The sequence below is a fragment of the Atractosteus spatula genome, chromosome 5, assembly GCF_055471065.1.
Source record: "Atractosteus spatula isolate fAtrSpa1 chromosome 5, fAtrSpa1.hap1, whole genome shotgun sequence".
In the NCBI taxonomy this organism is placed as follows: Eukaryota; Metazoa; Chordata; class Actinopteri; order Semionotiformes; family Lepisosteidae; genus Atractosteus; species Atractosteus spatula.
Genome location: NC_142710.1, coordinates 36,629,716 through 36,643,376, shown reverse-complemented (window position 1 = coordinate 36,643,376; position 13,661 = coordinate 36,629,716). Strand labels below are relative to the sequence as shown.

The following is a 13,661-nucleotide window of genomic DNA, read 5'->3' as shown; positions in this document are numbered from 1 at the left end:
ATTAACATTAACAGGAGAAGTACCATATCAAGCAGTGCTTCAGAATAACTACATATTCCAAGACCATGTTAGCAGTATACATTTGCTTAAAACTCTTGATTACAAAACTACAGAAGTAAACTTAACTTTTGTTTTTATTCTAGTGCAGCTATGCAAAGTGATCAGCTCCCTTTAATTGGTCTTACAAAGTTGGATCCAAAAGAAAAAGGATTATTTCGTACTTCAGATTACATTTATAGAATAGGAAGAGATGGCCCTGCCTTTTAATTTATCTTGATGCAGAGCCAAACTATTAAGTGCTTCAAAGAATGCACAGATTTATCTCAATCTCTGCTGAAGTGCAAGAGCTTAAAATAGACCAAACTGTTCTTTGACCTAAGTGACTCTTTTACTACTAGTGCAGTTGTCCTGTTGCTTATTATAACCTTGCATGCAAACACTGTTCTGTTCCAGCTGTCATTTAATATCATTACCTCTAAAGGGCTCATCTGAGAAAATGGAGCTGCGTCTCTGGCTCTGCAAGGCAGCCAGAATTCTGTCTGATGTATTTCTAAGGCTTATCTTTGGCAATTCTTTTGGTACATTCCAAGTGACGTTCAGTCAGTTGCCTGTTTTAAATTCCATTTGATATGTATTGCTTATCAACATGGCCAAATGACTTCACACTAGTCAGTGGTTTTGTATCTGGTAAATGAGAGGGTATGGAAGGGTGCCAGAGCAAAGCTCTCCTTTTTGAATAGTTTACATGTGATTTGAACATTGGTGTGCTTGAAGAAGAAATAAGTTCAAGTTAATGAAAAGGAGCAAAATGTGATCAGATGAGCGGTTGTTCTCTTCATGCTTTAAATTATTCTTGGTGAGGAACAGGATCATATCTACTGTCAGTACTTTTTCTTTGAGGTTCAGATTCGTCTTAGTAGGAAGGTCGGCACATATTCTATTTGATGTTTAAAACAACATTTGATGTGGTGTTCAAAATAAGATGTGTCACGAGGTCATTGTTGTTTAGTTTCACCCTTAAAAAGATGCTGTTGCTGGCCAGGAGGAGTTTTTTTTTACATGTGCCTGTGGGACTGTGACTGGGTCACCTCCCTGCGAAGTAATCATTAAAATCTCAGTGCAAATTTAGGGATTTTAATTGCCACTAAATTATATTTAAAGGATTTTACAAAAAAATATGGAAAATGTATAATTTAACTGTGTCATGAGAGAAGCATGTCCATCTTGTAACCTGATATTTTCAGATCAGAATTCAGACAGTAAGCAAAGCTGTGCCTGCTCAGTGCTGGGGATGACGGCCCTCAAAGGAAAACCTGGTTGTCACTTTAAATAGTCATTTAAACAGTAGGTGGCACTCTTACCTCTGGACCAGGATTTCCAAACAATTCCCCAGTGTGAGAACATCATCTTGTAGGAGGTACTGTCCTTAGTATGAAAACTTAAACCAAGGTCCTGACTACTCTGTCGTTAGGTTATAACATCTTGGTGTCGTGACTCAATCTTTCATGTGTAATATTCCTTCTTTGCTTCACCAGTTTAATTGTTTCTCACGTCTCCACCTGGTCTGTCGTGTAGTGTAACTGCTGGCTCAGAGTGACTTCTGCTCTTCATCGTTGTGGGCGCTGCATATTAGTACTGGATGAAATGGATCCTTCTCATATGTAAAATGTTTTAGGATGGGAAAAACACTACATAAATGTGCTGGGCAGTAGCATGAAATAGTGACCTGGACTCTGGACTACTGACAGGGTGCTGCTGTTGTACCTTTTGAGCAAGCTATTTGTATGTTGTTCCAGTAAATGCCCTGCTCTACAAACTGCATATCACCGGGTCATTGTAAATGACAATTTCTCAATTGTCTTATCTGCTTATGTAGAGGATTTAAAAAAATAGGGTAATATTACTCATTAAGCCCACAAAATTTGCTTTTTGTATCTCTTTAGATACGCTGCTAATGTTTTCTTGTAGTAAAATTAAAATATTATTTTAATTATTATGTTCAAGCATTTTTTTAAATAGAACATATGGGCATGAACTACCATTTTAGCCCATTTGTGATTGATTAAATTATATTTCCCTTTTTGTGTACATTTTTCTTAAAATGTTAAAAGGATGATAATTTAAGCAAAATGCATAGTCCAATACAACCCACATTGTAGGCTACAAAATGATTTATTGGAACAAATGTAATTTAAATGCACTTAATCACAGGCCTGTTAACATTCAAGAGCTGGCAACATATTAAATACAATTATGCCTAATTATTCAAATGTAAATTATATACAGCAACAAAATAAACAAATGTTTATATATTTTATTAATAATTCCACAAAAGTGCTGGTGATCTGGTTTAAATGATAAAAATCTCAGGACAGTTCCTGCCGAAATTGCCATTGTCATGTGCCTTTTAAACCCAACTAAAAGTAAAGTCATTTGTGCCCAAATACTCGGATTATAGTAAGGAAATAAGTAATCAGAAAGCACAGATGTTAAAAATGTAAATATTTTATCATTTCAGGCCTGTTAAACTATTGAAAACCAGGATATCCATATTTTTAACTTTGAATTCCCTACATGAAAGTAATTATTTCATTTTATAGATGAAATATACACATTACGATTAAAAAAAACATTATTCTTCACCTGAAGGTACATCAAATAAATGTGCGCAATATGTTTTGCAATGGCTGCTCCATGGCTGAAGTTTCAAAGCAGCTTTGAAGAGGCCCAGCAGGAGCTAATGATAGATTTTTATTCGTATCCCAAAAATAAAAACTAACTGGTTTGAATTAAAAAGTGACTTGGGTGGGGAAAAAAAAACTATTGGATTTCTTGGGATTGTCAATAAGACTAATAAATGAATATGTTGTATTTGGGTTTCTTAAAACATTTGCCAGAGAGCTTAAAGTGCATGGGTCTAAACGTAAACCTGAGGATTGCATAGTACAGTATTGTACTGGTTAGAAAAGAACACATGCACAGGCACAGTTTATCAGCACTACCCTGTGCCATTCTGTTACACTCAACTGGATTCCAATGGTAGTTTAATGATGACTTCACATATTGTATACCAGGTTATGGACATGTAGCAACTGTAGTCAGATTTTCCTGTACTGACGATCTGAAAGCAAGGGCTTCATGCATTACAATTGGCTTAGCATTAATTGTCATTAATGTATTTCTTCCTCACCTTAGTATTGCTGATTCTTTTTCAGTGGAGGTTTGGATGTAATATTGCTAACCATAGATCGCATAGGCTAAAATAGTACAGACCACCTTTGGCGTGAAACAAGCAAATTTGTTTAGGTTGTGAAAAAAAGCTAAGTGAAGATGATACTCTTGCAGAGAATGGCAATTCATATCCAGACATAGTAACAACATGTCATCCTGTTAAAAGCCGGTATGAGCCCAGAAAACATTGAGATCTTAATGCACATTGCCTTGTTTTATCAGTTCATGATAGCCCTAGAAGTTGAGTCACAATTTCCATGATATCGTTACAGCAATAATTGTGATTGTTACAGTTGTAAGGATGCACATAATTGCTATGATTATGATGTATGGAAAGTTACCATCAGAACTGTATGTATTGTTATTCTAAACATGCACTTTGTAAATCCAGTTATTTTATTCATTTAATACAAAGCAAATTCCGTACAGTATATTGTTGCTGAAGTACCAACTGCAAGCATTTGTCATGTACAGTGGATATAAAAGTCTACACACCCTTATTGAAATGGCAGGGTTTTGTGATGTAAAGCCAGAAATCAAGATAAATCATGTCAGACATTTTTCCATCTTTAATGTGACCTTGCAACCAACAAAATTCAAGAGAAAAACAAATAGATAATTATTAGGGGAAATAATTTAAATTAAAAAAACCTACAACACCCTGATTGCATAAGTGTGCACCCCCCCAACTAATACTTTGTGGTACCACCTTTTGCATTTATTACACCAGTAAGTCTTTGTCTTTTTGAATAAGTGTATATCAACTTTGCACAACTGGACTTTGCAATTTTATCACACTCTTCCTGTGCACAGCCCTCTTTAGGTCATTCCACAGGTTAACTATGGGATTGAGGACTGGGCCATTTAAAAGACTTTGATCCTCCTTTTCTGAAGCCATTGCTTGGTTGACTTGGATGTGTGCTTTGGGTCGTTTACATATTGGAAGGTGAAATTCCTCTTCATCTTCAGCTTTCTGACAGAGGCCAGCAGGATTTGTTCCAAAATATCTTGATATTTGGAGCTAGTCATTATCCCATCTATCTTGACTAGAGCCCCTGTCCCAGCTGAAGAGAAGCAGCCCCAAAGCATGATGCTGCCACCGCCATGCTGCACAGTAGGTATGGTGTTCTTTGGATGATGAGCTGTGTTGTCTTTGTGCCAAACATATCTTTTAGAATTAAGGCCAAAAAGACCTTTGTCTCATCAGACCATGAGACATGTTCCAACATGGTTTGGGGTGATTGAATGTATTTTTTTTTTTCAAAATTTAGATGGGCTTGGATGTTCTTTTTTGTGAGAAATGGCTTCCATCTTGCCACCCTACCCCATAGCCGAGACATGTGCAGAATACAGGAAATTGTTGCCCCATGCAAGGAGAGACCAGAACCTGCCAGAAGTTCCTGCAGCTCCTTGAATGTTGCTGTAGGCCTCTTGGTAGCCTCCCTGATAAGTTTTCTTCTTGTCCCGTCATCAAATATGGAGGGTCATCCTGATCTTGAACAGGAACAGCTGATTTTTATTTGGGGTTAATCAGAATCAGTTTCATTGATGGCAGGTGTATGCTACTTACCGTTGGACATGATTTAACTGGTTGACTGGTTAACTTTGAACACAGCTACTGTACAGCCCCCATTATAAAAGGGGGTGCACACTTATGCAACCAGGGTGTTGTAGGTTTTTTAATTACAATTATTTTTCCTAAAAATGATCTCTTTATTTTTCTCTTGAATTTTGTTGGTTGCAAGGTCACATTAAAGATGGGGAAAAATGTCTGACATGATTTATCTTGATTTCTGGCACATAAATAAAAAAAACCTGCAATTTAAATAAGGGTGTGTAGACTTTTTATATCCACAGTGTTAACTAAAATTTTCTTTAGTTCGTTTCAGTTATTGCAACATGTTAGTATAAAAATGTATATTAATTTAACAAGAATTAATAAGAGCATTTATTCAGACTGTTTTTGAAATTTGTAGCTATTTATTGTTGTCTTGGCTGAACTGATTGTTTTTCTCTGACTGCACAGAATGTCTGTCACTGTAAATTAATGTTTTGCTTAATTATATACCACTCCTGGCTTACTGAAGTGGCTTTTCCACTTGTATGACAGATTAATAATTTTATTATTAATGCCTGCACCCCACAATCTTATTATGTCAGAGGTAATGGCATTATAATCTAGATGAAATTTATAATTTTATACTTATTACATTGGTGGGATAAACAATTGAAAAGTGCCAGCCCTTAGGAATGACTTGGTAATTAATCTTATCCCTGTACTTATTTTGGATTTGAAGATTCATTACTCAGTATCCCTAAACAGGTTCTGATGCCTCGTTTGACATCTCATTAAATAGTAATCTATCCATTATCAGAAAGCCTCTCATTCCTGGTAAGGGTTGTGGCAATTAAATAGTAATAAAAGAGTTATTTGAGAATTCATTCTTAATTTAAAATCTGATTCATAGCTATAGATATATATTGAGTTTAAAGTTCTACTTGGAGAAGAAAAGGTACATGGTCAAAACTCTTCCTTTGAAGACCAGTAAATTAAATAATATATAAATGAAATACTGTGGATATTTTATGCATACATTATAATTTTAAATGGTGAGAGCTAAACCCAGTCGTCTATCCATACATTTGTAATGATTGTAAAACAATCAACAAGTCAGTAGGTCTTAGCCTCTTGTTGTCCTTGGAGTCTGACCAAAAATAACTTAATTAAACTGATAGTTTTTTTTAGAATAAGCTGGGGAGATTCTAGCTCTAGGGAAGCCCAGTTGTTCACACTGTATAGTTATCCCCAGCTCGTAAAGTAAAAACCCAGTGATTGATAAATTAAACCAAATCCCATTTTCTGTTACGCAAGAAAGAAAAAAAATATAGATAAAAAGAGGGCCTTCTGTCTATTTTGCTTGTTTGGTTGCTACTGGCTTATCGATCCAAGGAGATTATGCAACTTTTGTTCCTTCGAAGGATAAAATGATAATGCCTTGCTTTTATATAATATTTTCATCCAGGAAAATCGTGGTTAATCTGCTTCCATGTCATTGATTACGCAGATTCTTCCATACCTTCACGACCCTCAGTATAATAAAAGGATAGTTTCTGTTTGTGGTCCTTGGAAAACTAATTTTCACTTTTGTTTTTTAATCTTTTGTTTTACTAAATTACTAACCTTAGTCATCTAGGTAATCTTTGTCAGTACCTTTCAAAGTTTTAGGTACTGTGGCTATTTTCAATTTCTTCAGCCAGTGTGTGCATGGAGGTTTCTTTTGGGTAAATACGAGTCCAGTTGGAGTGAGATAAAGCTGATCTTGCAGCTCACCTGTGTGAGCTTTGCAGACACCAGGACTAGGAGAAACTTTTAACATTTTCAGTCCCTATATTTGGCTATAGTCTGATAAAATCCTAATGACAGCAAGATCTGATGAACACATTTTGTATTATTACATGTGTACAGCAACTACAGAACTCCCCATATGATACATCAATAAATGTAATGCATCGATAAATGTCATATTATGCTATCTTATATCAAACAAAGCAACACATTAGGCGACAACAAAGCAAACTTTATTTACTCATGTCAAAACTCAAGGCACTGTCTTATATGTAATCTGTGCAGACACCTCTTCATAATACTTGAGCCATGTGTTTAAATTTTCATCCACTATTATCTTAATTGTTTTTATGTAAATCATTTTATAGCACATTTTGAGGTTTTTTGTTTCGTTGCTCTAACTCCTCATTTTTGAAATGTGTTTTTGCTGTGCACATCTGTTAGTTTGATTTGCCTTTTAATGTTTCATCAAAAGACATTTGATCATGTTCTGATGTTAGCTTCCTTTTTTAAAAAAAAAACTTTGATATTTGCTTTTGATTACTTTCTTCTAAACAGTGGGTGTGTAATGGCTGATAACATAATGCAAATAATGAATTTTCAAAAAAAGGTGTTGGATGCTTTTGTTAAGAATTCCATTATCTACATTAAAGTTTTCAATGCACAGTGATTCATGATTCTGTAATGACATGAAGGGTGCTTTATAATATAGGAGACAAAAAATAAAGTTATTAAAAACCTTTGCTGTCAGATGGGAAAGAGGTTTTCGTGGATGATTTTTAAAATCTAATTATGTAAGGTTTCAGTTGATAATACAGTTGTTCACTCATTAATTCTAAAGTTGGTGATAGACAGCTGAACTGAGTCTTTTTTGCTGCACAGTCTTCCTTGTGTATCTTGTTCTTATTACACAATGCCTTGTAAAAGTATCTGGATCTTTCACTTTTCACATTTTGGTGCTTAAAAGTAATCACATATTAAAATAGCAATTATTTGTCATATACACCATCTACTCCACACATTCAAAGCAGCAAACAAAAGGATTAGTAAGAAGATATATGTAATATTAAAATTAAATAGAAAAGTCATGATTGCATAAGCGTACAAACGTATTTTTTGCTCTGGCAAACCTAGATGAATTTAGTTGCGCAAAATTGCTTTAACAAGCCACACAGTTGAGTGATCTCTGTGTGCAGTAATAATGGTTCACATGATTTCAAAATAGAAACCCTACTTGTTTCAGGAGTGTCCCTCAGTCAGTGAATTTTAAGCAGAGATTTAACCATGAAGACTAAGGAGCTGCTTAGATCACACTGTCCCTCTACACTGAAAAGCCAGGCAAGAAGGAAACTGGGTGAAAAGCTGCCTCAGTGTATGTTGGCTGCAAAGGGACAAGTAAATGTTAATTTCATGGTGAAGAGCACAAAAGAAGAAGTGCAAAGTTTTGGCTGTTGAGCCCAAAGAAGCGTTATGTGTTTATGGCACTTCTGAGGGTCGTTCATTGAGCTGCTCTAGGTCATCAGGATTCTTTGATACCAAGAATTTGATACTGATGACTGTGTCCATAATGCTCAATTTGCATTTCATCTGACCATAACTCATTTTTGCAATTGTCATTCGGATGTAATTTTAGTTAATGTAACTTTCAGTTGCATCTTTTTCACCTCAGAAGAATTTTCCAACCCAGCCATGATTGCCACAGTTCAGGCAGACAGTGTCTAATGCTAGCATTCAACTCCTTGCATCTTGAAAATGCCGGTTTATTTTGAATCAATCTAGAGGGCATCAAGCTAAAATTCACATGGTTTAAAAGTGCTGTGATGCGAACAGCCGTCCATGACACTTTTTGTATGCATTTTGTAAGAAGATTAATTTGCATACAGTATATTGTATATCTGTTCCATCTTCAGGTTTCATAAAAAAAAACGTTGTATTTTTGTAGTATAACAGAATAGGATTCCAGTGCAGAACACCATCAATCTTCCTGAGGCTCAAATAAAATCTGTTTTGCTTCAGCAATTCGGAAACTGATAATGAAAGAGTAGGGCAATTTTTTACAGCATTCTGTTCATCAGTGTTCTTAACTGAGAAGAGCAGCAGATATATTACCCTGGAACTCACAACTGGCACTTCACTGAAGCTAAGCAGGTGTGAGCCTGGTTAGTACCTGGATGGGAGACCTGGGAAAAACTAAGGTTGCTGGAAGAGGTGTTAGTGGGGCCAGCAGGGGGCGCTCACCCTGCGGTCCATGTGGGTCCTAATGCCCCAGTATAGTGATGGGAACACTATACTGTATACTGTATACTGTAAAAGGGCGCAGTCCTTCGGATGAGATGTAAAACCGAGGTCCTGACTGTCTGTGGTCATTAAAAATCCCAGAGTTTCTCAAAGAGTAAGGGTGTAACCTCGGTGTCCTGGCCAGATTTCCCATTGGCCCTTACCAATCATGGCCTCCTAATAATCCCCATCTATAAACTGGCTTCATTACTCTGTTCTCCTCCCCGCTATTAGCTGATGGCTGCTGTCGCATCATCCAGGTGGGGCTGCACACTGGTGGTGGTGGAGGGGAGTCCCCATTACCTGTAAAGTGCTGTTTAAATGTAAGCAATTACTATTATAATAATAATAGTTATTATTATTAAAAACTATTTGGATATTTTTAAAGTTTGTTGGCTTTTGTTTTTAAACAGATGTTTTTATTCTGGAGTGAACTAATAGTTTTGAATAATAACTTGTCTGTTTACTTTTTTATCACCAGTATTCAAATCCAAAATAGGTTAATACAATAAGTGGTGGCGGATACTGTTTAAACCTGGTTAACAACAGTTTAAAACTGTGCCCCTTCTCAGCTACACGAGAATGGCCTGTTCACCCCATTTGGGCTGACTATCAGTGCTCCTGTCAGCAAAGCACAAAGGCATTGGAGGCGTTTACTACCATTTAGTTACAGCGGTGGCTCTGTGGCTAAGGATCTGCGCCTGTGGCTGGAAGGTTGCTGGTTCGATTCCCACGGCCGGCAAAAGAATCCTACTCCGTTGGGCCCCTGAGCAAGGCCCTTGACCCCAGCTTCTCCAGGGGCGCTGTACAATGGCTGACCCTGTGCTCTGACCCCCCACTCTGTCTGTGTGTCTGTGTCTCATGGAGAGCAAGCTGGGGTATGTGAAAAGATGAATTCTTAATGCAAGAAATTGTATATGGCTAATAAAGTGATCTGATCTTATCTTATCTAACCTGTTGGGATGTCAAGCCTGGTGAAAACCAAAAAAGAAAAACATCATAAGAAACCAATATAACCTGTGGTTATAAAGAGAACACCTATACCTATAAGTGATGCATTTCTTCTGATGCACAGTATATATCATCTGGAAAACGTGTAACATTTTAATTTGTATTTTTTTCTTAGCAGTCCATCAAAAGCAAATATTTAAGCTACTGTGTGGCTCTTCAGTATAGTTTTAACCCATACCTGCCAACATTTCAAAATTTTACATTCATTACTTGAGTTTTTTTAAACAACCTAGCCTTGATGCAAATACATGGGATTTTCAGACCCTAGGCTTGAGTCTGTGAGATTTGGTCCCAGTGCGTGAGACTTGAGAGTTTTGTGATTGCATACCATCGAGGCTGCTGGCTGGCAAATGATCTTGCAGTTTTATTACAACGAAACAGTTTTTCAGTATGTATTCTTGTGTACCTTTTGTTGGCATGACTGGCCTATATACGGTACAACACTGGGAAACACTGCATTGAGTTATAGTTGCAAGAAAAAGTTTGTGAACCCTTTGGAATTACCTGAATTTCTGTATTAATTACTCATAAAAATGTGGTCTGATCTTCACCTAAGTCACAATAATGGACAAACACAATCTGCTTAATTAATAACACACCAACAACGGTACTTCTTCTTGTCAGTACTGAACACATTGTTTAAACATTCACAGTCTAGGTTGGAAAAAGTATGTGAACATCTACTGTAGGCTAATGACTTCTCCAAAAGCTAGTCAGGCGTCAGGTGTTCCAATCAATGAGATGAGATTGGAGGTGTGGGTTGGAGGTGCCCTGCCCTGTAAAAAAGGCACTCAAAGGTTTGTTACTGTGTCTTCTCTTCTCAAGAAAGAGCTGTTCATGTGAACCATGCCCCAATCAAAGGAAATATCAGAGGACCTTAGAAGAAGAATTGTAGAGATGCAGAAAGCTGGAAAAAGGCTACAAAAGCATTTCTAAAGGCCTGGGTGTTCATCAACCAACAGTAAGACAAATTGTCTACAAATGAAGGAAATTCAGTACTGTTGCTACTCTCCCTGGGAGTGGGTGTCCTGCAAAGATCGTGGCAAGAGCGCAGCTCTTGCGCAGCTCAAGGAGGTGAAAAAGAACCCTAGGGTAACAGCAAAGGACCTGCAGAGATCTCTTGAACTTGCCCAAGTCTCTGTTCATTGAGTCTCTGTTCAAAAGCATTGCTGCACGTCTCAAGTTGGCAAAAGACCACCTAGATGTTCCACAATGCTTCTGGGATGTTCTGTGGACTGATGAGACAAAAGCTTAACTCTTTGGCAGAAATGCGCAACACTATGTTTGGAGGAAATAAAAAGCACTGCACACCAACACCAAAACATCATCCCAACCGTGAAGCATGGTGGAGGGAGCATCACGGTTTGGGGCTGCTTTGCTGCCAAAGGGCCTGGACAGCTTGCTATCATAGAGAGAACAATGAATTCAAAATTGTATCAAGAAATTTTACAGGAGAATGCCAGGGTAGCAGTCCGTCACCTGAAGAAGTTGGGTGATGCAACAAGACAATGACCTGAAACACAGGAGTAAGTTAACAACAGAATGGTTTAAACAGAAGAAAATTTGTGTTCTGGAATGGCCAAGTCAGAGTCCAGACCTCAACCCAATTGAGATGCTGTGGCATGATCTGAAGAGAGCCATTCACGCAAGGAATCCCAGAAATATCAATGAACTGAAACAGTTTTGTTAGGAGGAGTGGTCTAAACCATTGTGCAAGTCTCATCAGTAGCTACAGGTTTGATGGAGGTTATTGCTGCTAAAGGAGGGTCTACCAGTTACTAAATACAAGGGTTCACATACTTTTTTCAGCCTGGACTGTGAATGTTTTAACAATGCGTTCAATATTGACAAGAAGTACAATTGTTTGTGTGTTATTAGTTTAAGCAGATTGTGTTTGTCTGTTATAGTGACTTAGTTGAAGGTCAGACCGCATTTTTATGAGTAATTAATGCAGAAATCCAGGTAATTCCAAAGGGTTCACAAACTTTTTCTTGCAACTGCACATCTTTTTTTGCCTATACTGCCTTTGAGAACTTGGTTGCCCCCATTTGCTGAATGTATATGCTGCAGGAATCCTAAAAGTCATTCACAATAATTGAAGTGGCCCCAGTCCTTCCATTCGTCATGTGTTCAATGCTGACTCACAGCAAGGACAAGATGTGAATTTGGAACCCAGTCCATCGTGTTTAGTTGGCTTGTATACATGATATTGTTGGGCCTTTTCAGGTCAGCTAACAATGACATTAGTACAGAATGTGTTCTAAATATTCTGTGTAATTAAATTCTAGCACCCTTTTATATTATCCAAGTTGACATTTAATAAAAAAGAAACAATAATAAATTAATCCTGTTAAACTCTATTTGTTTTAATGAAGCATAATTGTAACAATCATTAAATGTAAAAGGCCCATTGTTATTGCAGTTTGTATTATGTCAATAATTCAAACAGTGGTATCTAATAATACCAGACTATGGTATGCATAGGGAAGTTGTTAGAAATGTTTGACATTTGTGTGGGTATTTGCTTGCTTTTAATTATTTTAAAATGATATTCTCAGCATGTGCTTAATCAAAAATAATGCCTTGAGAATGGCATTGCGTTTGGCACCATTTTTGTGCCATTTACAGTTTCATACTTTTTGAAGGACTGTATGATCGCTAAAATATAAAATTCTTATCTGTGTACATGACAGACATTTTCATTTTTACAGTATGAGTCATTTTAGGATTTCAAAAGAAAATAATTAAATGGTCAACAAAGATGTCTTTATATTTTTTTCTTTAAGATAGATTGTAGCTTCAAGGAAACATAGATTGCAAATGACAGCATTGTGTTCTTTTATATTTCATTTTAGGTTTGTGACAATTTGCAAAAGTTAAAGAAAAAATCAATTTACAAAATCCTCCTGATGTAATTCTGTATAGCACTCTTTTAGGTGAAATGCACATTTCACAACCTTAAATTTCAAATTGAAATTTTGCACGTGGGAATGTTCCGATATGGATCAGAATCCCAGTTGTATTAAGCATATGTAAGATCACATGTGTATGTAAGTGTTTAAGATATTTTGTAATATGTGTCATTTGTCATTTCCCTTTTTGACAGTCTTTAATCTCTAAGGTACAGTTTACCACAGCTCCACGACACATGCTCAGCTAAGTAAACAATTAGCACATTGTTTAAGGCAATTTTATTGCTGTTTGTCTAGTGGACCTTGTACATTAAAAGCAATGTATACTTAAAATGAAAAACAGAACAGTTAACTTGTTTAATATTTTAGATATCGGCTTCAGCCTGAAAAATTGTTTTATTTTCTGTGTTCTTGCATGTTTATTTTTGAGTCCTTTTTTATGTTTTAATATCATATTTTTATTCTTGTTTGTTAATATCGTGACTTGATGTCTCCTTTTTTAGTAAAAGCAGCATATTGTTTAGAGGCTTGTATGTTGAATTTAATGGAAATGCTGCAGCTAAAAAACGTAATGCAGTGGTTAAAAACCTCACCTTTAACAACTGAAGATGCCTAATAGATTCTGCAGGATCTTCACTGATAAATTATATATCGGCATCTTAGATAGTTTTAGGGTCCTGGAACAGAGTCGTGGGTTCAGTCCCAGGTGCGACACTGCTGTTGTACCCCTTAGCAGGGTACTTTGTTCAGATTGCACTTATAAATGCTTTGTTTAATATACATGTCTCTGGGTCATTATTGTAATGGGAATTAGTATGCAGTTGATTTATACAGTAAAATAAAGGCACAAGTGACCTGCACTAGAAAATTAGGTTCTTTAACAA

The 13,661-nt window shown here is 36.5% G+C and overlaps 1 protein-coding gene across 1 annotated transcript in view; it reads left to right on the top strand.

Moving 5' to 3' along the window:
• Positions 1-13,661, top strand: part of nhlrc2 (NHL repeat containing 2) — a 44,476-nt gene that overhangs the window by 5,018 nt on the left and 25,797 nt on the right. The gene's annotated exons all lie outside the window — the stretch shown is intronic.